Raw genomic sequence first — 25,917 nt, forward strand, 5'->3', positions numbered from 1 at the left:
ATGACAGACCAAGCCTGAGTCACATGCCCATCCCTTGGGCCAAAGGGAAGGATGCTATGACCTAAAAAAAATTAAAAAGAATGGGGGGAGGGGTGTTTACTACATAGCCTAAATTAACAGCTACCATAAAAAAAAGTCTTCAAGACAGAGACTTTCACTTTTTAACTCTATATACTTCCATTTCTTTGAATTTGTTATTAAAATGTCATCATGTATTTTATATGGTTCATTATTTAATTTTAAAAAGGAAAAAATAGCCGAGCACAGTGGCTCACACCTGTAATCCCAGCACTTCGGGAGACCGAGGCAGGTGGATCACCTGAGGTTGAGAGTTCAAGACCAGCCTGACCAACAGGGAGAAACCCCGTCTCTACTAAAAATACAAAATGAATACATGGTGGCACATGCCTGTACTACTTGGGAGGCTGAGGCAGAAGAATCGCTTGAACCCAGGAGGCGGAGGTTGCGGTAAGCCGAGATTGCCCCATTGCACTCCAGCCTCAGCAACAAGGGCAAAACTCCGTCTCAAAAAAAAAAAAGAAAAAAGAAAAAAATATTGGAATACAGTCAGAAAGTCTAAGGTTTAAAAAGTTCAGGATTGATGACTTTAGGAATAAAACAGGGAAAAAACAAGCCTCATGGACAAGTAAGGATCTAAGCTTCCTAGTAGTTCTGCAAACTTGGCCAACACCAATAGTTGGCCAACTATTTTAACCACCACCCAGTAGTCCTTAACAAACCAAGCATTAGAAAGGCAAACAAAAAATGGAGAAAACAGGTTTTAATTAATTAGCAATATGTTGATAACAAGGGGAAAATGACCTCCAAGGATACTAGAGAAATTTTGTGAACTTCTCAGACAGCAAAAGTCTCCAAAAGTATCTAAGCCCTTTACTCCCTCTCTCACTTTTCTTACCTGAAATCTTACCAGTTAAACCATATATGTAGGAAAGTCCTGGATCAGGTATACTGAAGCCAAATATTCACTTTCTGTTTCAAATATCCACTCTAAAGATGGTAGCAAACTAAAACAATTCATAATACTTACCCCTAAAATAGACACACTAGTAAAATTTCTCCTTTAATTGTCCCAAAGGCTACCATTCAGTGCTTGTAAGTTCTTTTCACAAATAAATTTAATAATAAAAATTCCATTTAGGTTGACACATAAAAGCAATTCTTCTTTTCTTCAATAACTCCAAGCAGGGTCTACCAATTTTGGTATTCACCACTAAAGAAAATCAATTCTGCTATAGTAAGGCAAAATCATTTACTCCTCACCAAATATTCATGTTCTTACCCACACTTCCTAGCCCCTTAAGTAGTATCCTATGACTACTTTTAGCCAATAGTCTATAAGAAAAATCGATGTGGGACACTTTAGGGCCAAAGCCACAGTAACCAAGGAGGCTTCATGTTCTAGATGGTACACCAAACCTATTTTATTAACTAAAAACGCTTTTATCATGTTCCATGGGACTATGCCATAAGCAACATTCCAAAGCCCACAAATGGAATTCAAATCCACTTCCTCTAGAAAGCCTACCCAGATCATACTAGGCTCCTAGTATCATCGGTAACAAACTTATGTATGTACACTGTGGGTAGAGCATTATGAAAGCACTGTGGTACAAACAAGTACAATAAATAGTCTCCATCTACTATAATTTACAATCTGGAAGCGAAGGATACATGTAAAAACAGAGACAAGTAGCCAGGCGCGGTGGCTCACGCCTGTAATCCCAGCACTTTGGGAGGCTGAGGCAGGTGGATTACCTGAGGTCAGGAGTTCAAGACCAGCCTGGCCAACATGGTGAAACCCCGTCTCTACTAAAAACACAAAAACTAGCTGTGTGTGGTGGTACACATCTGAAATCCCAGCTACTCGGGAGGCTGAGACAGGAGAATCGCTTGAACCCAGGAGACAGAGGTTGCAGTGAGCCAAGATCACACCACCACATCCAGCCTGGACGACAGAGCAAGACTCTTGTCTTAAAAAAAAAAAAAAAAGAAAGAAAGAAAACAGAGACAAGCATACATGATAAAAAATTTCACGTGAGTGAAGAAATAAGTGCTAGATAAGTTTCCATATATCTCAGTTAAAAACTAAGCCATACACTCTCATGTGACATATTTTGTATTGTATATTATTTCTAAATTCATGTATGATTTATAGCAAATGAGACTCCCTTATAGGGGTTATAATCTCCTTGAAAGGCAAGAATCCTAAAATATAACTACTTTATGGTGCCCCATATTATCAAACAACAGGTATTCAATTAAAATTTGTATTTTATTGTGAAGACTGTATTGAAAAATTAAAACAGAAATGTAGTAATCCTCAATACATGAGGAATTAGTGTTCCCATCACTGTTAAGAAGACAGAGGAAAGAACACAAGTTTTTCTGTCACCCAGGACAGGTAGAGCTCTACACTGGAGAACAATTACTCACCAAGCTACACCAGACTTTTGAGATATCCCTTTACAGCCAACTTCTTATGTGGTAGAACAACACGTTCTCCAAGCAATACCAGATTTCCAATTTAATTCCCTAAATACCCTGAAACTAGTCAAGAAAATCCCTAGTTTATCTGTGAGTATTCCAGGAACACGCACATGCGTGCACACACGCACACATTCACACCCACAAAAGGTCTATTTCTCTAAGTACATTCATAAGTAGCATTATGATTTAATCAATATGACTTGACAAATATTGTAATATCTATGTGTGTAAGACACTGCAGAGGACAAAATATAAAACCTAATCCCCATTTGCCATTCTCACACCCTAATATAGGAGACAGGACACACAAAAACAAAAAATTTCATAAGTACAAGGTTGTACATATAAAGTACCAAGCAAATAACAAGGAAAATAAATACTGAGAGTTCACAGGAGGAACTGACTACTTTTAAATTTTATGGTCTGAACACTAAATAAGCAAGGTGAAATCTGAGTTGAGCTGTAAAGGATAGGTAGAATTTCAAAAGGCATAGACTAGATTAAGGGAGAACATTCCTTGGAAAATAACATATAAAGAGGTAGAAAGAGAAAAGCTCAAGAGATGTTTAGAGGACAAAAAACTGACAATTTTATTTCAAAACACAATTTATTGGGGCAGACTAGTGGGAAATGAACCCAGAAAAGAAAGCTGGGGCCAAACACTGGAAAGTTTTAAATGCCAGGCTAAGGAACAACTTTATCTTGACAGTAATGAGGAACCACTGAAGGTTTCTGAGCAAAACAGTACCATTAAAGTAAAAATTAGGATAATCATTCCAAATCAAAATTTGGGACATATGAAGAAGGAACTCACTGGGGAGTGGGACCACTTTGCTTGACCAATTAATTAATTGTTTGACCAATAATTAAGCCCCAAAAGAAAAAAAAGAATAATTAAGCCTGAACTAGAATGTCAGTGAGGAGAAAAGAGCCTACAAAACTTGCAAAGTGTTTTTAGCATATGTCAAATCAGACTCTAAGGATTCTAGAAAGCTGAAATTCAGATGCTAAAGATAGGTCAAAAGCACAACTGTGAATCCCAGCCTACCCAGCAGGGATACTTGAAGCGAAGTGAATTGAAACTGGGCTCTTTATATATATTCCTGTCTCTACACCCATACAATAGGTCCACTCTTTTTAATTGGGGGTTAGGGGGATATAGATGGAAAATAACATATATAAAAGCAGCCAAGGGATGGAGGGCCAGGTAGTTGTGCAATAAACAGACAGAACTCAAACACCTGTAAAAGCCAAAGGCACTGCAATCACATCTGTTGCAAAGTGGAAAAACAGACTGCACATCTAGTCATACGGTGGGCTTGAGTAATGACATCAGATATATCCATCAAACTTGGCAAGAGGGTACAACTGGATGAGTAGAGTTACTGAGGTCCCAGTTCTCAAAAACAGAGATCCTAAACCATTGGGGGAGGTCATGGACCCTTTCAGAAATTTGGTGAAAGCTCTAGACCCTCTCCCCAGATAAATATATAGACTCACAAAATTTTACATACAATTTCAGAGTGCTTACAGATCCCCTAAAGCCTATCTAGGGGCTCTTATTCTATGAACCCCAGGTTAAGAACTTCTGGTATAGAATCATGATAGCCATTTTTATCACATATCTCATGGTTTACAAGTTTATGAATAGGAAGCCATTATACTTATTTATAATTTGTATATATTGCACACCAAATCAATAAATTATGTAGATATGGCATATACAAAAAAGGAAATTAAAAAGAATATTATAGCAAGTAAACAAATTTTTAAACATTTACTTTTCTTATTGATGACACAAAAACTTTGTGCTTTTCCTAATATTGTTATTATATTAATACCACTCACTACTTTTGGTGACAGCAATGTAAACGAACATGGTTTGTTATTTTTATATCTTGCTTTCATACTTTGTAATATAACAACTTGAAGGTCTAGTTCTACATTCGGTTCCTTTTTATGAGAGATATAACTATTTTATTTGGTTTTAATGGTTATCATAGCTGAAAAATGTTACCTCACAAATATGAATAAAACCAAAAGAACTCCATTACTGGGTGCACTGAATAAAACATGATATTCAATTTCCAATCCCATTCACCATTTATGCAAAGGTTTTTGCTAAAATTCAGCTAGTGCATTTCCATACCTTCTGATGGCAATCAGTTGTTCTTATAAACTAATCAGATGGTATTGCCTTTTTGTGTTTTCAGCAGATGGGCTCAAAACCACTAAACAGCTCTTCTAAAAGATTTTTATACAGGTTAGAAAATTCTGTTTCCAAGTTCAAGTATACATATAAAAAAAGCTCTTAAAGTTAACACATATAATTTTCAACAATTAAATTCCATAACAGGAAAAATTCTAAATATCCATTTTCAATATCCTTTCTCTACAGCATTAAATTTTTTGTTGTTGTTCTGAAAGGTAGTTACTTTTTGAATCACTGTTAAGAACTTACCCTATTATCTCAAAGGGGCAGATTAAGTGTGTTTATTTGCTAGGTAACATACCACTTATAGCCACGTTTCACAAAAAGGACCAACAAACTTGGGACATTTGTCTTTTTGTGAAAAAATACTGAGTAAATCATCTTTAAGTTAGATCATTCTTAACTCCTCTGCCTCAAGGTGACCAGTTAATCTCTATGAAATGGTATTAAAAAGATCTGCATAAGTGATCTCTACTGCAATACAAAATAGTGTTGAGTCTACTATTTAAAATAATAAACCTAAAAATCCAGTAACCCAAGCCCCTGTAAACTACAAACCACCACAACAGACTGAAAGAGAAGAAACATCCTCACAGACCTCTAGTATTTCTTCCATTTTGCGGATAATTTAATGTTAAGAAACTACTGGCCAGGCGCGGTGGCTCACGCCTGTAATCCCAGCACTTTGGGAGGCCAAGGCGGGCGGATCACCTGAGGTTGGGAGTTCAAGACCAGCTTGACCAACATGGAGAAACCCCGTCTCCACTAAAAGTACAAAATTAGCCAGGCATGATGGCACATGCCTGTAATCCCAGCTACTAGGGAATCTGAGGCAGGAGAATCACTTGAACCTGGGAGGTGGAGGATGCAGTGAGCCGAGATCGCGCCATTGCACTCCAGCCTGGGCGACAAGAGCGAAACTCCTTCTCAAAAAAAAAAAAAAGAAAGAAAGAAAGAAAAAAAGAAACTACCGGGCTAAAAGTGCCTGGGGTCCCAAGAGTTAAGGCTCTTTATCAGCCTACCCAGCAAGGATACTTGAAGGGATACTTCCAGCCAATTTCTGTTGTATGCTATCAAGGTTTAAAGGACTTATCTTTAAAGGTACCCCAATTACACTGTATCATCTCTGAATTACTACCAGTTTGGCAAAAGACACACCACAGCACATTCAGTGACACTAGTTGTCTTCAACACTGTTCCCTCCGTGTAACGAGTAACGTTGGCTAGGGGCATCAGTCAAATAATAGACAGGGCTGGAACAAGGTCCAAGACTCCTCAAGACACATCCTGCCTTAAATCCTTTTTGGAACATGGCAAGGCATAAATAAATCAGTAAAATAAATCATGAACTATAAATGAGAGCCAGGGGCTTCCAACTTGTATGACCAATCTCATTTATACAGTCAGATACACTTATATTTATACAAAGAGACATTTTTACACCGAACAAACAAGTCCACTGCATCATCTTAAAAAATGCCAAGTGATAATACACTGTTTAAAAGAATACTTACTGCTTAAAAAAAAAAGTCAATGGTATGAAATAGAAGATAAAATGGAAAAGAAGTACACTAAGAACAATATAAAGCACATTTAGAGGGCATGAAATTAGATCTGATAAACAAAGGGCCATAGAACAATGCTGGAGGAATGTTGGAATATTGCAATCCTGGTTGGTCCAAAATTCATCTATATATTTAATAAACTCAAATCAACATCTAAGAATCACTGGGAGGTTAAAATTTTTTTTTAAGGTTGATGGCAGGATTTTCCTTATCAGTAACAATATATAAAACAGTACGGAACTGCCACATATTAAATAGATGTATCTATTTTTGGAATAAAGAAATGCAGAATCAGAAAAAAGGGAGTATAGAAACATCAAAATGTAGACTTCAAAATAGTAGGGAATTATTAAAATGAATACGTTAATAAATTATGTTGGATCAACTGGCTAACTCTTGGGCAAGTATCATGCAATATGCATATCTCATATCACATGTAGGTTAAGGCATAATTCATGATCAAAAGTAAAAAATAAAAAAGTTAATTTGAAAAAAGTATAAGGCAGTGAAAAAGATTTTGTACCAACTTCTATTCAAAAAAAAAACCATATAATCTGTATTTAAATATACATAAAAATGAGTGAATAAGTTCCCAATGTGGGTAAGCCTTACATATGGAATCATTTCAAAAACCAAAAATATGAAATTTGGGGTATAAAACCTGCCAAGAAAAGATCCACGTAAATTTGGAAAATTGACATTTCTCATTTTCATCCATATCTACATACTTACTACATACTGCTCCCCACCACCTCCCTCCATTAAAATCCACCAATGTTTTCTTACTACACCTAGACGATATGCTTCCCTCTCCCACTTCAGCTGATGCCACACTCCTCGCACTTTCCCCTGCATTACTCCGTCTTTTCATCTTTGCTATTTAATCTTCCTGAACATACTGTTCTCCTTGTCTCTATTCTTAAAGAAATCATCCCCTGCCCTCAATGCTTTTGTCTACCACCAAGTCCTCCATAAAACTTGCCCTGATTTTTCTCAAATGAAAATACAATAATCATTCCCTCTCCCTGAATGTTCAAAGCACTGTTTCAGGACCTGTCTCATAGCACTCATCACATTCAATTACTATTATAGGTATTTGTATGTTTGTCTTATCACCTCTCTCAGGTCATAATCTGTTTAAGAACAGGATCTATATTTTATCGGTTAATTTCCCAATAACCACTATCTTTTTACAGCACAGCACCCTGAACAAAGTACGTACTCATATAACTACGTCTTGACCGAATGATTGAGTAGCTACTTAGAAATTCAATTACAGACCACCTGTACCATTTAGAATGGAGAGGGAGATATTAGACATTGCAGAACAAATAACTTTTTGTTTCTTACAAACAAATTCACCAAAGTAAAGTCAATATTACACATACAGATGTTTTCAAAACTCAAGGACATTTCATCCTTCAACTATCTGGTCAAATATGACGTGATATGTTTATATACATACATACATTCACAATAGAATATCTACTGTTAAATAATCAAATCTATGCTTGATAATAAAAGTATGTAAATGTTTTAACTATATAGGCAAACTGGAATTTTAAGATAAAATCAACCATTCAAATTACAAGTGGAAACACAGAGAATGACCAAGCAATTTGTTCCAAAAAAATAAAAACAAAACCAAACCACACTAAGCTTTAGCTATTTAAATACCAACAAAACTTGAGAGGCAGAATTTTATGGCTAAGAATCCAAAACCAACCAAAGATAACCTTACCTGGATAGAAGCACCAAAGAATCAACATTACTGAAGTACAAAGGTGAGACCAGAAACAGCACAAGAATCTTTTTTTTTTTTTTGAGATGGAGTCTCGCTCTGTCACCCAGGCTGGAGTGCAATGGCGCGATCTCGGCTCACTGCAACCTCCGCCTCCCTGGTTCAAGCAATTCTTCTGCCTCAGCCTCCTGAGTAGCTGGGACTACAGGCTTGCGCCACCATACCCGGCTATTTTTTGTATTTTTAGTAGAGACGGGGTGTCACCATATTGGCCAGGTCTCGAACTCCTGACCTCATGATCTGCCTGCCTTGGTCTCTGAAAGTGCTGGGATTACAGATGTGAGCCACCACGCCCAGCCCACAAGAATCTTAAAGTGACATTTTCATCAAGTAACTGGTATATATGGCTCCCGGGTCATCACAAAGGAACAAGACTGCAGGAGTCTCCACAACACAGGTATTCAAGAGAAAGAAAGTCCAGAAAGAAAAAAAAAAAAAGTATAATGTGGCCAAGTGTGACGAACATGCTTGAAGAGAAGCCAATTGAAAGGTATGAATATGATTTCCACTCAGTAGGCTTGAACTCAAATGTCATCCCTAACATCTATAAGCTGTGCAATCTTACGCCAGCCACTTAACTTCCCTGAGCCTTGTTTCCTCATTTATAAAATGTAATATGTAGAGCTAGCACAGTACCTGGCTCAGAGACAACACTCAATAAATATTTGCTGACTATGAATGAGGGCCTTACAAGAAAAGCAGACATTTTTCTACAGGTACTTTTGTAGTTTTTGAGAAAACGGTCTTAATTAATTCCTAATTAATACCTTTTTACAATATTTGAGAGTCACATTTTGGTCAAAAAATAAAAATGCTCCTTTCCTCCTAGCTTACACATTACTCAAAAGCTTACAAGAATTCTTATAATTTAAAATATCTTTGTAATATTGTAACTTTCAATACAAAAAGTAACTCTCATAAAGAAACCCTATTCCCAACTACATCTGCATGGACTTAGTCTGCTCAGCTGTAATATTAAGAAGGCTGTCCTAAATGATCATTTAAGGCTCTTTAACTCTAAATGTTGTAGTTCCTGGCATCTCAAGCGTTTTCCAATCTGTTTAGGAAAACCAATCAACACACACTAAAAAGAGAATCTCTCTCAAAAGAAAGAGAGAGAAAGAGAAGTTTATTATATAGAACAGAGTACCTAATGCTAAGGGAGTGATAAAAATCAAGCTTTCTTGAAAACATACCAGCTTTGATGCTGTTTTTGAAGGTCACGAGAACATAAAGGAAATCCAATTTAAATGAAGAAAATGGAACATGTAAAAGCAAAGACGCAAGATATCTATGATTATCATAATACTTTCTTCATTGCGTAGCACTTTACAGTTTGCGAAGTATTTCTGCATATGCCATCTACAGCAAATTTTCTGGAATGGGAAATGAAAGAATCAGTTTAAATGATTTACATTTGATAAATTTGCCCACAGAAAATCTCCTCTGAAAACAATAACATAAAAAAATTTTTTTAGAAGGGAATTTCTTCAGCATTATGTGTAGGATAAATTAGAGAGGTAAATGCATGCAAGCAAACAGCTATAAACCTACAAATCATAGAATTTTAAAACAAGAAGAAATGTGAAATTAGACCAACATGCTCATTTAATGATAAAGAAACTCAGGCCCACAGAGTCAATGTGACTCCCATTACTCCATGTGCAAATGACAGGAGGACCAGATTGCAGAACCAGAAATAAAGGAAAAAATCTGAGAAATTACAAAGAAAAGAATGCGAGAATTTGGTGATGAATTCGCTAATGAAATACCTGTTAGTCATTAATGTCTATGTGCCAATCATATGCTAAACACATTTAATAATTTTAAAGATTACAATATGAGGACAAGTACGTTACTTCAATTTTAAATATAAAAACTGAAGTTTAGTGTGGTTAAATAGCTCAAGGCTACATCAACCTAAGTATCTGGAAGAGCTAGGACACCTCTGTCTGTCTGGTCAGAGTTTCTTTTCTAAAAGATGCTTTAAAATTGCCCCACAATTATAAGCTGAAAGGGCAAAAATGAAGCATCACTCTGGAAAAACTGGATAATCCAGTACAATTAGAATTCTGGTCCTGATAATGGGTGCGTTTTGCTTCCGTGCTTGCACCTATTTTTATGAGTCTGGCCTGTTTGTGCCTAATGGTCAGGTCAGGGCTACTCAGTAAAACCAAACATCCCTGCCCTCCACACACTAAAACATACTCTCGGGGAGTGGTAAGAACAAAATATATCCAAGATGAGGGTGAGTCTTCCATAACTCCTCGAGTGACTAGAGCTTCTATTTTGGCATAAGCTACTTATCTTTTAAATATGATAACCATACTAAGCTTTTCTAAAAGCCTATCACTCCAAGGAGCCTCAAAAATTCTGTGTTGCAGATGGGGTTATGGGGGAAGAAGCATGGATACAACTCACTTTACTTAAACTTATGGAATTGGACTTATATGTTGGTATCAGTGTTTTATAATAATTTCCCTTATTCAGCCATGTATCCTGCAGAAATATATAATAATCATTTCTATACATTAATCCAAATACTATAGCCCACAAACCATTTTCCAGAACTAAGCTATTAAAAAAAAAAAAAAAAAAAAAAAAAACCTTCATCTCCTTATGAAATGAAGCAACCAAGATTGGTACCTAGTTGCCACTAGGCCATTTTATGACCTCTGACACCAAATGTTGAAAGGCACAAGGTCTAACTAAAATATAAAGAGAAAAGGGAAGGTTTTAAATGACTAGACCTCATCTTCAATGTTAAGAATAGAACATGAGGCCTATCCTTAGTTGCCAATCACCAACGGCTAAACTACTGCTAATCTGGGAAAGAAGCAATTTTAAAAAGTCCTTTCCTACAGTCTAGTCTTCCCAAATGGGTAGGAAAGTTAATCTAAGATAGGGAGAAATTTATACGGTTCTGCAGCCCAGATCAGATACAGTGTTCTGACATCCACCTACTGAAACACATGGATTTCACCCGAGCCCACACCGACCACAGCATCCAATATTTGCAAGTAATGCAAAATGGAACCCTCCAAAACATTTTTGGACCTCTGCCAGGAAAGCAGCTGATGGTCCTCTGAGAATTTCTGTTATAATCATATTTAAAAGGCAAAAACCAATGCCAAAACAATCATGAGCATCCCGGGGATCTCCTATGCTCCATGACTTAGATTCTACTCCGTGTTGTGCGTTGTATTGACCTCCCACACCTGCCCTAAAATGAAAACTATGTTAAGCCACATGGCTTAAGGCCAGCCAACTCCATAAGATATGCAACATAACATTCAAACAATGTGGAGTCCTTGGGAGACGCAGCAAAAAAGACAAACTAAAGTACGGAACAGAGGTAGTATCTAAGAGAAGGTATATGAAATTGATGACAACCAAGCAGGGAGAACTAAAACATCCTTGAAAAACAATTATAAATCACAATCTAGTATACAGATTCCCTACACAGAATTGGGGAAAAGAATTTCAAGAAAATGCCCAATACCCTCTCTCCACCACTCCACCTTTCAGCACCTCTATACCACCCTCATCACTTACTCAACATTTAGTCCTAGTGAAAACCGCTCACTGGATTAGCAGGATCAAGAGGACATGCACAGAACATTCCATTCTGAGAACAACATCTTTAAATTATTTAGGCTTGTTTACCACCCTTCCCTATAGAGTAAAAGCATGAAATGTTGCCAGCACTTTCACAATATACACCAGTTAGCACCATAGCAACCCAATCTTCTGCCCACCAAAAGATTAACACCTAAGTAGAAAACAGGAAATTCAACAAAAATTAAAGTTTGACCTTAGACTCCCTCAACAGTTAAATGTCTTAAGTAGTAGCAGTGTCTTTACATCACACCCACTTCATGCTACCCTTACAGCTTCCTGGCATAAGCAAGTTCTTGGGATTATACAAACTGCTGCTTCTGTTTGCAGCCCAGATTTCTAGAAATGAAACCCTGGAATTGAGGGAGAAACAAAAACAAATGTTCGCAGAAAGAGGGAGGAAAAAGCATTGTCTATATAATCCTAGTTTAAGTGAAACAATCACCATTAGCTCCATCAAGCACTTTTTTTTTTCCAATAAAACCACTGCAGATCTAAAACACTCCCTTGGTTTAAACCACACAAAAAGCAATTTAATAGGCACAATCCTACAGGTTTTCTGAGAGAAATAAGGAAGAGATCAAGTGTAAGCTATGTAAAATTCACGTTTTGCACCTTATAAAGCAAACTTCAATGTTGTTAAATAACCAGTAGAAAATATCTACAAAAATCAAACTAAACACCTGTTCTTATAAGCAGCAGTCCTCTATTTTCTCTCTAAACCATATATTCCCAACTCAGACCCTCTCTGTGACCCACTGTTCCCAAAGCATAGAGTCTGAAGAAGAAATATAAAACATTTCGGACATTCGTTCACAAAACCAAATTAGACCTTTCCACAAAGTACAGGAGATAAAACAGAAACACTTCCATTTTATCTAATTTATGGCAAATAGTTCAAGGAATGCCTATTTGTTAAGCTGAATCAAACCCCACTGCTACCTTTAACCCAAAACTATTTCTAGTTGAAGATCCAAGAGACCTAAGCAAATACTTTCTTTTCACATTATTCTCAACATGAAGAAATCCGACCCCCTTCCTACAACATCATAGGAGGCCCCTCTGGCCAACTTTCGTTGTTATTGTTGTTGTTTTGTTTGCTTTTTTTTTTTTTTTTTTGAGACTAGCCTCCAACCAATTCCAGAAGAGGAGACAAACCTCAAACAAATTTAACCCTTGAGATCCATCCCTCAACTGTATCATATAATCTACGCTTCACGGCAGTAATGTTTTAAGCAGACACTTGATTTCTTAATCACTGAAATGTAAGCACCAGCCCTCACAAATCATCGCCACAGAGATTCCTCTTGGCATCCACAGAGGGTGCTGGGACTGCAATTCACTCAAGAACCCTTTACTCACCAACATCACACTCGACATTAAAAACTCACCGTCTCCGAAGAAAAAATGTCACCTTCTCCACAAGGACACCTGCCTGTTCAACACCTCTACAAGAAACGAGGAGGGCCAAGCATGAGAGGCTAACAGATCCTCCAGCTTAAAGTTTTCCTCCCCATGAAACTCTCCGGACACAACACCGTGGCCTGTCCTTGTCACACACACACAGGCTGTATTGTCAACCCCTCCGTCTCCCTCTAACGTCGTCAGACTGGGCAGTGTCTACCCATGGGGGTAACTGCTTTTGAATAAAATAAAAAAGCAGCCACCACAGCTGGGTAGTAAGGACTGGAGACCCTGGGTGTCCGATTTCTTCAGGTCTTTTACAAGGGACTAGAGAGCGGCCCGAATTCTGTCACTGCCCACTAACCAACCCCACCTCCCAATCGCCTCGTCAACATGTTTGCTTCCCTTCCTCGGCCCTTTCGGCTGAATCCCAGGAAGGGGACCAAACCCGGGCCGCGACAGGAACATGTCCAGTATCCACCCCATGTCTACCTCCGAAACCCCTTCTCGGGAGAAGGGGCGAGCAAGCGCGCCGGGGTCAAACCCAAGCGCCGTCGAGAGCTGCGCCGACGGAGAGGGACGCCGCGGTCGCCCCCATTTCGCGGTCCCGGCAGGCGAGATTCCGAGAGGTGAGCGGGCCGGCCAAGGTCACGGCGTCGTCGGGGCCGAGGGGCGCCCGCGCCGACTTCCGGCTCCCCCTCTCGGCGGCGGCCCGGGGCGCCCGCTCCCGACGCCGGGCAGGCGGCCGCGCAGCTCGCGCCCCCTCCGCGGATGCTCGCCCTCTCCGCGCTAACTAGGGCAACTGGAAAAGAGGCGGAGAGAAGTCGCTGCTGCAGCGATTTCCCTCGGCGGGGAGCAGCCCCCAGCTGGTGCCCGTGACAGCTGCGACCTCCGCCCCCTCCAGCCGCGCCGGGCCGCGAGGGGAACTCGGGGAAGTGGGAGGGGGATGGAGCGGGAGAAAGGAGAGCAGGGGGCGGAGGGGCGCCAGCTGCTCCCCGCCCCCTAGGGCCTCCGCGGCCGCGCGGCTCGTGACAGCTGCACCCACCGGGAGGCTCCGCACTCGCCGCCCGCCACTCACCTGCCGCCGCCACCTCTGGGCCCCGCTCACCGGCGCCGCACTCGTCCGCGACCGTGGCGGCGGCGCCGCACCGGCCTCCGCCGCTCCTCGGGCCCGGCGCCCGGCCCCCTGGGCCCAGGCGCCCGCCGCCGCCGCCGCCGCGGCTCTCCGGCCCCCTCCTCCGGAGCAGGGGTCCCCCCGCAGGGGGATGCAGAGGGAACCTGACGCAGGCTCCGCTCGAGGGAGCAGCAGCGAACAGGCGGCGGAGGCCCTCAAGGCCGCGAGGCAGCCGTCGGAGGACAGAGCTCAGCAAATCGCGTCAGACTCCCGCTCGCCCGGCCTGAAGAACAGGCATTTCAGCCGCTCTCCGCGGCCGCCATGTTCTCCTCCTCGGCCGCCGCTGCCGCTGCCGCCGCCACCGCCCCCCGCTTGCGGCACCGCCCCCTTCGCGCCCCGCCCCGCCCCGCCCGTTCCCGGCCGCCCGCCCGCCTGCCCGCCCGCCGCACTTCCCCTGCCGGCTCCGGCCGCCCGGGCCGCCGCGACCCGGTGCCTACGAGCTCCGACAGTGCGCCCGGGACAGCGCGCCCCCAGCCCGCCGGGCCTGCCGGGCCCGCCGAGCGAGGAACCGCCCCGCGCCCTCTGCCGGCTGCAGGCCCGCCCCAGCTGGCGTCCTAACGAAGTGTGGGAAAGGAGGCCCGAACTCTTCCCCGCCCGTCTCAACTCCTCCCCGCCCCTCTCCTGCCCTCCCCTCGGGGCGTTCCTCCCACTGCTGCCGGGAAGCGGCCTCGAACCCCAGGGCGCTCGCAGCTAGGCCGCCGGGCCTGCCGCCTCCCGCTGTTCTTTATCTTTCTGGGAAGGTGTAGGAGCGGCGAGAGGCCCTGCGGACGGGGCGGAGTCGGCTCCGGGCCTGTCCCTCCACTCGGGCGTTCTATTACTTTGAGCGAGACATATCCCGCGGGCCTCGTTTTTTATTCTGTAAAATTGGGAGGTGGTTGCCTAGATGATTTCACAGGCTATTAGACAAGAGAAAAGGAAGATCGTCTGCCCCCTTCGTTTTACAGATGAAAAGATCTGCCTGACACGTTCTGGCTCTGCAATTCCATGAATTATCTAAAATGTCTGTCATTCACAGATCTTTCCCCTCAAGGGGCCCACACCTTTCTTCTTATCTCCCTTTTCTTTTTTTTTTTTTTTAACTTCTCTAATAGAAGTGCTACTTCCAAAAGTAGAGTGTTCCTTGTCACCAGAGGAATCGAACAGCGGCTGAACAGCCTCTCTGAGCTGCGATGGCCTTATCTGGACCGCATCCCGCATTCCAAAGGCTGGCAATGCAATATATACCTATGTCTCTCCCTGGGTTGTCCTAAGCATGAATGAGTCACTCGCCGTGGAAGTGCCTTGTAAAGCATACATCTGTCCATTCCTTTCTTTCATTCTTACCCCATTTCGCACTCTTACCCTTCCTCAATCCTGTCCTGCTGCTGCTGTCTCCCGGCGTTTCCTGCTGTTTCGCTTCCTGTGTGTTCTCCCCTAAATCAATCTCTGTAAATCCTTAAGCCCTTCCCACCCTTCTCCCAACTGGGGAACCTGACAGCCTTGAAAACACCAATCTCCCTAGCAGCTCTCTGAGTCAACGGGCAGCTTCTTCCACAGGCAGGTACTACTGTATGCTTTCACCATCCTCTTCCTATCCTTGTCACGCTCATAAAGTAATCGCAAGACCACACCCCCACATGCATTCATATATTCATTCATTTATATGTTCATTCCCCTGATTCTTATCGGAGACCTACTACTGGGGCCCTAGGTGCATCTCCTGAGCTCTGGCTTAGCAGTACCTCTAGCCACCCGCAGAGTCCCTATCCCCAATAATAGCTGAAAATACCCGGGCACTCACGAGTTTCGTCCCCTAATGTAGGGCCTACTTCCCAATCTAGTCCAATGCAGACTGTGTGAAAGTGCCTTGTTCTGGCCTCTGGTGCCAACAAATGAGCCACTTGTACAAGGTACTCCTGTCTCCACTAGACTCTAGTAAGTGCTGAAGGCCAAATCTAGTGGCCACTTCAGTCCTACTGTCGTGTGGCCTTTCTACAGCACGTGATACTGCTAACTCCTCCTTTTTGAAACTCTCCTCCCTTGTCTTCGATATGAGTCTCTCTACCTGATTTCTGAACTTCCCTTTGTTTGCACTTTTCTTGGGCTGCTCCTTTTTTACAGGGCCATAAAAAATGTTGGTATCCTCAAGGTTTTATTTTTTTCCTTCCTTTCCTTTGGCTTCGGTTGACTGTTTATTTCCACAGCTTTAACTGTTAACAACTCCTGCATTTCCTTCTTCCAATCTCCCACTCTGCAGCCCGGGGTCGTAATTAACTTTAAAATATCCTCAAGACACACAGTGCTAAGATTTTGTTGAATGACAAATTATTTAGGTGTTAATTTATATTGCCATAACCATCCATGTATGCTAAAGAGAGAGTTCTTTTCTAGAATGGTACTGTTTCTTTTTTGTTGTTGTTGAAACAGAGTCTCGCTCTTGTCGCCCAGGCTGGAGTGCAGTGGCGCGATCTCGGCTCACTGCAGCCTCTGCCTCCTGGGTTCAAGTGATTCTCCTGCCTCAGCCTCCCGAGTAGCTGGGATTACAGGCACCCGCCACCATGCCCGGCTAATTTTTTGTAGTTTTAGTAGAGACGGGGTTTCGCCGTGTTGGCCAGGCTGGTCCTGAACTCCTGACCTCAGGTTATCCACCAGCCTCGGCCTCCCAAAGTGCTGGGATTACAGTCGTGAGCCACCGCGCCTGGTAACGTTTCTTAAATAATAACTCTTTGACTTTTTTCTCCTTCCTCTACAAGTCATAATCACTTGTCAAAGCAGTTATAACACCCTTTTATGTCTCCAATTGGTAATCTTTTCTCTGGTCATACTCAACTTCTCTCAGACTCCATCTACTTTTACTAAACAGGCCCATTTTACTAATCCACCCGAGCAACCCTAAATACAGGGCCAAAAGATTCATTAGATTTACTTCGTGACTGTACAAGTAGCCTCTCTAAAATCCATTTACCTTAGCTATTTAAAATTTCTTTACTCCCAAAATACAATGCCAATCAACAAGGAAGACTAACTCCAATTAAATGAAAATGCTTTGAAGATATTTATAAATAAAAATGTAAGACAACATTTAACTCTTATAGCCCAGATAGAACTGGTTTTAGTCCAAACCCTATTGTTTCCATAAATTAATAATAATCCTTTGGTGGACTAGAAACAGCCTAGTTCTACGGGCAAAATCTAGAACATACCTGTTGGATTTTCTCCAGAGCATAATAGATTTCCAGTTCTATAAAATATATGGCTAGTGTGCATGAAATTACTCCAGTTACTGAGGCAAGAATTGATTTAACTTTGACATTCTTTTTTTCAAATAGTTTTTTGTTTTATAATAATTGATACAGACTCACAAAATATTCAATCAATAAAGAACGGCACAAAAAGTTTAAAAATAAACTTTTTCAAGCCAGAGAGAAACATAGTAAACATGTTTCCACACCTTTCTCTATATATATTTGCACATATAAATACACTATTTGTAGTCAATTTTACATAAAAATAAAATCACGCCTGTAATCTCAGCACTTTGGGAGGCCGAGACAGGCGAATCACCTGAGATCAGGAGTTCAAGACCAGCCTGGCCAACATTGTGAAACCCTGTCTCTACTCGGTGTGGTGGTGGGTGCCTGTAATCCCAGCTACTCGGGAGGCTGAGGCAGGAGAATCATTTGAACCCAGGAGGCAGAAGCTGCAGTGAGCCAAAATCGCCTCACTGCACTCCAGCCTGGGCAACAGAGTGAGACTCCGTCTCAAAAAAAAAATAAAATAAATAAAATAAAATCACATGATAAATGCTCATCAGTAATCTGGTGCCTTTTACTGTACAATGTATTTTCATCCTAATAGTTAAATACTCTTGCATTGTATATCTGTTTAGCCATTTAATTCCTTACTAAAAATGTTTACATTGTCTGTATTTTTGTTTGTATATTTTTGTAAATCATGCTGTAATTCTAATGCATGCCTCTGTGCAGTTTAGAAATTATTTTCTTAAATTTCTAGAAGATTAATTGTTGGCTCAAAGGGTACATGTTAATTTTTTTACTACATTATTTACCAAACTGGCCTCCAGAAAATTGTTTCAATCTGTGGTCCTAGCTATAGTGCATGAGCCTGCCACTTGCCCATGACCAGCTCTGGATTTTACCCATTTCACTTTGAATAATCTTTAATTTCTACATCTGCTTAAAGGATAGAGGTTAAGAAGACTAGCTTTAGAGTTAGGGAGACCCAGGTTTGAAATGGGTTTGTCACTTACTAGCTGTATGAAACCTGAGCCAAACCACTTCAACATCTCCAAGACTCAATGTCCCCATCTGTAAAATAGGATGCTAGCACTTGCCTCAAAGGATTGTTGCTAAGATTAAATGAAATAATGTATGTAAAGCACTCAATACAGTATTTGACATTTAGGATTGCCCATGAGAAAGTAAATATTAGCTCACACTGAGAAGGTAAAAAATCAGCTCAACTGTTCATCAGGCTAGAAAAATAGGCACAGATAAAGCCAGCTGCAAAGTTAACAGGATGCAATGTCTCCTAAGGACGTGCTGCAGCTGTAAAGTATCATAATAACCCCCTTCTTCAAGTGACTACAGCTTTCCTACTCACTCAGAAACATTGTTCTCTAAAACCATAGACATCACAAACTTTGGTGTTTGCAATTATATCAGTAAAAATGAAGCAGCCCCAATTTACGACCCAGGTGCAGTGCTTTGGGTGGGGGGTTTCTGGACATAGCATTGTATACCTATCTTAACTTTATTGTTTCCGAACAACACAATTCTCAGTCTACTTTGCAGTCCAGGCTGGACATTGACCCCTTTACACACAGCTAAGATTTACTTTGAGTCTATCAAAATTCTGCTGTATTTAAACTGTATCTTGGCTCTGCTAAAGGTTACTATCTTCCAGCATGTGTTATTAAGTAGAAGTACGTATTACATATTCATAGAGTTCCATTTGGATCATCTTATAAATTTCTTTTTAACAATTAAAAAATGATATTTGTGAAGTTAGCTACAGTTAAGCAAATTGAATGGTTTTTGCCTCCATGTGAAACTGGTCTGGGATTAAGTTTCTTAGAGTTTCTTTCAGTTCTAGTACCCTTCTAAACAGTTATTTGAGTGATAAAACTTATTGCCCAGGAAGCTGGGGTTTTTTCGTTTGTTTGTTTGTTTTTGAGACTGAGTCTCACTCTGTCACCGAGGCTGGAGTACAGTGGCACGACCTTGGCTCACTGCAACCTCCGCTTCCCAGGTTCAAGCTATTCTCCTGCTTCAGTCTCCCTAGTAGCTGGGATTACAGGCGCCTGCCACCATGCCCAGCTAATTTTTGTATTTTTAGTAGAGACAGAGTTTCACCATGTTGGCCAGGCTGGTCTCGAACTCCTGACCTCAAGTGATCCACCCATCTCAGCCTCCCAAAATACTGGGATTACAGGCATGAGCCACCACACCCGGCCTGATTTTTAAAAGTCAAATAAAAAATACTATGTCAGTGTTCCATTATCAAAAAATAGGATCTCTGATCTCTTCAGCAGATCTTGTTGATTAGTTACTATAACTTTATTTCCATACATTATGCAGCAGTTATTTTTTAGAATATTCTTAGATTCTATGTTAGTTAATTCACTTTTCAGAACTAACTACTTAGCAATATTATCTTGCTTCATGCTTGGTGGTGAATTCTCCAGTGTTATATTCAGTTCCAAGAAAGATGTTTGAACATGTTCACACCTATTGGGTCTTGGACCCAATAGCAAGGTAGGTGTGAACATGTGCAAGTATTAGTCTTCCTTTCCTGAATGACCACTTCACATCTTTTAGTTTCGACAACTGTCTTGTTTCTCCTAAGGTGTATATTATTCATGCACATTAATCTTAACTAAGAAGATTAAGGTACCATAAAATTTCTTTGTTTTTTAGATCTAAATTTTCGAGATTATATTCTTTATGATGGACATTTTGGTTATTTTAAATCTTTCACTGTTAAAAGCACACTGCAATGAATGCTTTCCTCGCACCCTCCTGAGATTAAAAGATAATCTATTTTCTGAGTATTAATGGGGTAAAACACAGGCATGCCTCCCTAACATATGTAGGCTTCAATCAGACTTGCTATAGCAGCTGCATCTCAGTTTTGAAGTCTGGATACCAAAGCCAGTTGTACACGTAGGAGGATTGGATTGGCAGTGGCCTGTGTTGTGTGCTTTCAGAGATGCCAGACATATCCCCACCCCCAAGCTTACCATAGTGCCTACAATTTCAACAACAAAGATTCATTCCTTTGGGTTTATAATTTGCTATCTCAGGGTAATCCTTTAAACAAATCATTCCTCCCTAATTATGGTTATTGTAGAAAATTGAGAACATACAGAGAAGTTAATAAATGAAAATAGAAATTACCTGTAGCTCACAACTCAAAAACCACTACTGTTAACATTTTGGTATTTTGTTTTCCTTTCCCATACATGAAATTGAAAAGTTGATTGTATTAGTCCGTTTTCACTCTGCTAATAAAGGCATACTCAAGACAAGGCAATTTACAAAAGAAAGAGGCTTAATTGGACTTACAGTTTCACGTGGCTGGGGAAGGTTCAACAATTATAATGGAAGACAAAAGGCACTTCTTACACGGCACAGGTCCAACAATCATGGCGGAAGATGAAAGGCACTTCTTACACGGCGGCAGCAAGAGAGAATGAGTAGGAAGCAAAAGCGGAAACCCCTAATAAACCCATCAGATCTCATGAGACTTATTTGCTATCACAAGAATAGCACAGGAAAGACCAGCCCCCATGATTCAATTACCTCCCCTTGGGTCCCTCCCACAACACATGTGAATTCTGGGAGATACCGTTCAAGTTGAGATTTGGGTGGGGACACAGTCAAACCATATCATTCCACCCCTGGCCTCTCCAAATCTCATGTCCTCACATTTCAAAACCAATCATGCCTTCCCAACAGTCCCCCAAAGTCTTAACTCATTTCAGCACTAACCCAAAAGTCCACAGTCCAAAGTCTTATCTGAGACAAGTCCCTTCTGCCTATGAGCCTGTAAAATCAAAAGCAAGCTAGTTACTTCCTAGGTACAATGAGGGTACAGGTATTGGGTAAATACAGCCATTCCAAATGGGAGAAATTGGCCAAAACAAAAGAATTACAGGGCACATGGAAGTCTGAAATCCAACAGGGCAGTCAAATTTTAAAGCTCCAAAATGATCTTCTTTGACTGCAGGTCTCACATCCAGGTCATGCTAATGCAAGAGGTACGTTCCCCTGGTCTTGGGCAGCTCCACCCCTGTGGCTTTGCAGGGTACAGCCTTCCTCCTGGATGCTTTTATGGGCTGGCATTGAGTGTCTGCAGCTTTTCCAGGGCATGGTGCAAGCTGTCAGTGGATCTACCATTCTGGGGTCTGGAGGACAGCAGCCCTCTTCTCACAGCTCCACTAGGCAGTGGCCCAGTAGGGACTCTGTGTGCGGGCTCTGACCCCACATTTCCCTTCCACCCTGCCCTCGCAGAGGTTCCCCATGAGGGCCCCACCCCTGCACCAAACTTCTGCCTGGGCATCCAGGCATTTCCATACATCTTCTGAAATCTAGGCAGAGGTTCCCAAACCTCGATTTTTTACTTCTGTGCACCCACAGGCTCAACACCATGTGGAAGCTGCCAAGTCTTGGGGCTTCTACCCTCTGAAGCCACAGCCCAAGCTGTACATTGGCCCCTTTCAGCCACGGCTGGAGGGCTAGGACACAAGGCACCAAGTCCCTAGGATGCACACAGCACGGGCACCCTGGGCCCAGCCCACAAAACCACATTTTCCTCCTGGGCCTCCAGGCCTGTGATGGGAAGGGCTGCCATGAAGGTCTCTGACATGCCCTGGAGACATTTTCCCCATGGTCTTGGAGATTAACATTAGGTTCCTTGCTACTTATGCAAATTTCTGCAGCCAGCTTGAATTTCTTCCCAGAAAATGGGTTTTTCTTTTCTATCACACAGTCAAGCTGCAAACTTTCTGAATTTTTATGTTCTGTTTCCCTCTTAAAACAGAATGCCTTTAACAGCACCCAAGTCACCTTTTGAATGCTTTGCTGCTCAGAAATTTCTTCCACCAAATACCGTAAATCATCTCTCTCAAGTCAAGTTTCCACACATCTCTAGGGCAGGGGCAAAATGCTGCCAGTCTCTTTGCTAAAATATAACAGGAGTCACCTTTGCTCCAGTTCCCAACAAGTTCCTCATCTCCATCTGATACCACCTCAGCCTGGACCTTATTGTTCATATCACTATCAGCTATCGCTATGAAGAATTCAAATACTTGTAAAAGGAGGAGCAAATTACTTGTGCCTTATGCCTCTCATGGATTCAATCAAGCTGATGGTTTTCTTCCCATTTGGGGAAGGTAAGGACACTGGAGGAAGTAAGTATCACAGAAAGGAAGGCAGAGGCCACTGAAGAGAAACGTTATCCTTTTTCTTGCTCAGCCAGCCTGTCTGAGAACAACAGAAATAGTTGCTAAGATGACGTTCTTTCCACCTTCATTAGATAGTGGATTCCACCAGCTTTTCTGCCTCCAGCATAATGCCAACAGCCTTATTTTTTATTAGATTTGACTTTCAAAAGAACCCACACTTGTGCACTTCATGTGCTGATGCAACTAAACAGCTTTTGACACACCAATTCATTCCTTCCTATCTCTGCTGACCAATGATGACTGTGAACTTTCTCATGAAGATGGCCCTCCCCACTGCTGGTGCTGAGAAACAGGATCTAGCAAGGCAGCTGATACATGGGTGAGAGCTCATGGGGGTGCCCACTAGTGCCCTCTGAAGAGTCCCCAGGCAAGCCTTTCTGAAGGGGTCCTTTCTGGGGAGCCCTTAGACAACTCATGGAGGGCTGGCCATCCCCTGTCCAAACCTTCTCCACACTCCCATGACACCACTAAGCTGCAGACAGCACCAGGTTCAAGCAAGTGGTAGTGGAACCTCCTGGGTGGCTAGGTGGTGAGAAAGGCCCACTCTCTCAGCTTGGCAGGAGATGAGGGGACACACTTCTCTTTCCGTCTCACCTTCCGGGGGCTATCCAAATTCTGCCACTTAGGCAGAGGGAAGGCATGAGAAATCAGAAAGGGGAAATTCCCAGCTCTACTTCCTCAATCCCAAAGGCAAGCTGGCAAGCCACAAGCTTTCAAATACAGGAATCAGAGATTCACTCGGGCAATCATTCAATAAACATTTATTAAAAGCCCAGTATGGGCCAAGCATTATTCTAAGTGTTGGGGGTGCAGTGGAAAATTTCTGTCCTCAAAAGTTTACATTGCAGGAAAAAAAGATACATAAATAAACAAGTAAATAAATGAGGACGGTTTTTATGTAAGTAGAACGTATAAAGTACAAACATTAATGCTAAAATAATTCAATGTATTAATCACTCTGATTCATGCCCAGAATTTCTCTTCAGTACCAAGCTGCATAAAATCTAAGAATATTCTTCAGTTCAATTTAACAAACTGAGTGCCTACTTCCTACGATGGGCTTGAAAACTGTAAAGACCGAAAAGAGGCTCCCTGCCCTCCAGACACTCCTCTTCTAATGTATTAATGTATTCAACTAATCACCATAGTCAGTGGTTGTACTACACATCTTCATTTAGGGAGGCGAGACGTATGTACTTCCATTGATGGAGCCAGCACATCCTGGGTCCACAAGCTCAGAACCTGCACCTAGCTTCTCATTCAATGCATGTGTATAGCTATGATTCTAAGAAAGAATTCATTTCACCCCTCCTCTCTTCCACACTTCCTAACCTCTGCTTGCCTCCCATTTCCCTAACTACTCTTTCTCCCCGAGCCACCAGAGACTGCCATCTCCTTGCATTCCTATTGTTCCTAGGGTCAGGAGACACTGGCAACACTCTCTTGGTGCTTTCCTCATCTAATTGGACTGAGTTTCCTACATCCACAAACTCCTAAGGCAGGAAAGAATTCTTGGTACAATGTACTCATGTTACAGATCAAACAATTGAGGCCCAGAGAACTTAAGTGACTTATCCAAGGTCAAATGCTTAGTTGCTTCCTACAAGAGGCATTTTTGCTGGAGTGAGTCTAGGGAAAGGTTTTCAGAGACAGAGTTTCACAGACTTAAAGGGTTTTGCTTGCCTGCTGCTCCCTGTTAGCATAGAAATGAAGAAGAACCCTCAGTTAACCAAATGCAGGTAATGCACAGAGCACTAAAATCACCTGGCCACCTGGAGATGTAGGAGTAGGAGCAGGATTACTAGTGGTCAAGAAGTAAGTGGGCAGTGAGGGGTCAAGCTTGACTCCCTTGTGAAGTCTGTTGGTGGGGAGAGAGGATGGTAATCAATAACTTAAATGGGCTGGGCACAGTGGCTCACGCCTGTAATTCCAACACTTTGGGAGGCTGAGGTGGGTGGATTACCTGAGGCCAGGAGTTCGAGACCAGCCTGACCAACATGGCGAAACCCCGTTTCTACTAAAACTACAAAAATTAGCCAGGTGTGGTTGCAGACTCCCGTAATCCCAGCTGCTTGGGAGGCTGAGGCAGGAGAATTGCTTGGACCCAGGAGGCGGAGGTTGCAGTGAGCTGAGATTGTACCATTGCACTCTAGCCTGGGCGACAGAGCAAGACTCCTTCTCAAAAAAAACAAAAACAAAAACAAAAAAAACTTAAATGAAGAGGATTCTTATTACAGAAATGCAAATCAGAACCACAACGAGATACCATCTCACACTAGTTACAACAGCCATTATTAAAAAGTCGAAAACAACAGATGCTGGACAGGTTGCAGAGAAAAGGGAATGCTTATACACTGTTGGGAGTGTAAATTAGTGAAACCATTGTGGAAAGCAGTGTGGTGATTCCTCAAACAGCTAAAAATAGAACTACCATTCAACCCAGCAATCCCATTACTGGGTGTATACCCAAAGGAATATAAATCCTTCTACCATAAAGACACATGGACATATATGTTCACTGCAGCACTATTCACAATAGCAAGGACATGGAATCAACCTAAATGCCCATTAATGGCAGAATGGATGAAGAAAATGTGGTATGGATATGCTATGGAATACTATGCAGCCATGAAAAAGGAATGAGATCATGTCCTTTGCAGGAACATGGATGGAGCTGAGGGCCATTATCCATAGCACAGTAATGCAGGAATGAGAGACCAAATGCCGCATGTTCTCACTCACAGGCAGGAGCTAAGTGATGAGAATATGTGGACACAAAGAGGGGAACAACACACACTGGGGCCGAGGGTGAGAGGAGGGAGAGGATGAGAAAAAGGAACTATTGGTTGCTAGGCTTAGTACCCAGATGACAAAATAGTCTGTACAATAAACCCCCATGACACAAGTTTACCTATAAAACAAATCTGGGGCGGTGGCTCACGCCTGTAATCCCAGCGCTTTGGAAGGCCGAGGCAGGTGGATCACGAGGTCAGGAAATCGAGACCATCCTGGCTAACACAGTGAAACACCGTCTCTACTAAAAATACAGAAAAATTAGCCGGGTGTGGTGGCAGGCGCCTGTAGCCCCAGCTACTCGGGAGGCTGAGGCAGGAGAATGGCGTGAACCCAGGAGGCGGAGCTTGCAGTGAGCCGAGATCGCGCCACTGC

The 25,917-nt window shown here is 42.1% G+C and overlaps 1 protein-coding gene across 4 annotated transcripts in view; it reads right to left on the bottom strand.

Moving 5' to 3' along the window:
• Positions 1–14,322, bottom strand: part of NCOA1 (nuclear receptor coactivator 1) — a 278,981-nt gene extending 264,659 nt beyond the window's left edge. For 2 of the 4 annotated variants that reach the window (XM_063789222.1, XM_016948148.4), the window contains exon 1: positions 14,187–14,322. The gene's annotated coding sequence lies outside the window, so the exon portion shown is untranslated. The remainder of the gene's footprint in view (positions 1–14,186) is intronic. The other 2 variants (XM_063789219.1, XM_063789220.1) reach the window with 2 other exon arrangements.
• Between the last annotated feature and the right edge of the window lie 11,595 nt (positions 14,323–25,917).

Source organism: Pan troglodytes, chromosome 12 (assembly GCF_028858775.2).
Source record: "Pan troglodytes isolate AG18354 chromosome 12, NHGRI_mPanTro3-v2.0_pri, whole genome shotgun sequence".
NCBI lineage: Eukaryota > Metazoa > Chordata > Mammalia > Primates > Hominidae > Pan > Pan troglodytes.